Source organism: Coregonus clupeaformis, chromosome 12 (assembly GCF_020615455.1).
Source record: "Coregonus clupeaformis isolate EN_2021a chromosome 12, ASM2061545v1, whole genome shotgun sequence".
NCBI lineage: Eukaryota > Metazoa > Chordata > Actinopteri > Salmoniformes > Salmonidae > Coregonus > Coregonus clupeaformis.
Genome location: NC_059203.1, coordinates 62,530,618 through 62,531,954, shown reverse-complemented (window position 1 = coordinate 62,531,954; position 1,337 = coordinate 62,530,618). Strand labels below are relative to the sequence as shown.

Genomic DNA, 1,337 nt, shown 5'->3' with positions numbered 1-1,337 from the left:
AAAGAAACTAGCCAATCACCAGGCTTCTCCTTGTTCTTCTACTACCTGACCTGCCAATCAGTAGAGTATGTATGATAAACCCCGCCCCTCACATAACTATTTTATTAGACGACATGTTGTTCTATTCTAAACACTGGTGTTTCAGAGCCATCTGAACCCTTCCTCCTGTCTGATCAACTGAACTGAAACTGATGGTGGAAACATTTTTACTGGACTGTCAGTAAAGTGACAAGGTGTGACTCAACTGAACTTTACTGTTCGATGTTCGAGAGGTTCCCTAAGTATGAAATAGACAAAGATGAAAGATCAAAATTGACTGAAACAGATGCATTCTTGACCCGGTGGGGGGTAAACAAAACATTTATTTTTTCTTTTCTTTTTTTTAATTTTCTTCTGTAACCATGGCTACAGATGACAAGGTAGTTAGAGGATTTATAAATTGTTGTACAGAATACAGATACTGTTGCATTATGACTGACTGTATACCTTCATGTTTCTGCTTTGATTTGGACCTTTGGGACTGTAATAGCAAAGATGTGTTGTTCTGTCCTGCTGGTATAACACCAGTTTAGCCAACCACACCAGTTATAGGAACAACCTATATCTTTCTTCTCACTGATTCTTACCAACAAAATATGGAAATCACTACGGATTGATACACACACACACACACACACACACACACACACACACACACACACACACACACACACACACACACGTACACACACACACACACACACACGTATATACACACACACACACTTCATTCTGGGGTCGTTTTCTATCTGGAAACATCACCATCACGTATATTTTGAGAAACCAATTCTATCTCTATATTCTTTACCACTGTGTAGATTTTGCGAACCAAGGGAACAGTGATATATAGCAAAGATGTGGCAAAGTCATGTGCAAATTCAGCCGGTTACTATGGAAACCAGAGATTCTGTATATAGATGGAACACCCCCCAACCCACACCTAATCCCCCACTCTCCATAGCTCCTGTTGACACAAAGAGTTGAACCAATAACACAAAGCGAAGCCTGTATATTGAGTTTTAAACGTAATGGGGAAGTTCACCCTCAGATAGCGTGGGATATGGATTGAACTTAGACCACTTTTGACATGAAAACATCTGACAAAACATCTGACAAACTTTGGTTTTGGGGTGGGCCATCTCGTTAAAAGGGAAAATGCCTCTATTCATATGTATGGTGGGTCCTTATCTGTGACAGGACATGACGTTATAGTGGAGATGAAACAAAACTACACTGTCCCAACGTGGAGACCAAAATGTTTACTTATTTAAGAGGCGGGCTTTCTGATGTGTAGCTTG

At 40.2% G+C, this 1,337-nt stretch overlaps 1 protein-coding gene across 1 annotated transcript in view; it reads left to right on the top strand.

The window, feature by feature from the left end:
- The window catches only part of LOC121543966 (adhesion G protein-coupled receptor L3-like), an 85,696-nt gene extending 84,998 nt beyond the window's left edge, over positions 1 to 698 (top strand). Inside the window, exon 20 of the mRNA XM_045224021.1 lies at positions 1 to 698. This exon is cut by the window's left edge and continues 1,844 nt beyond it. The gene's annotated coding sequence lies outside the window, so the exon portion shown is untranslated.
- Positions 699 to 1,337: the final 639 nt, after the last annotated feature.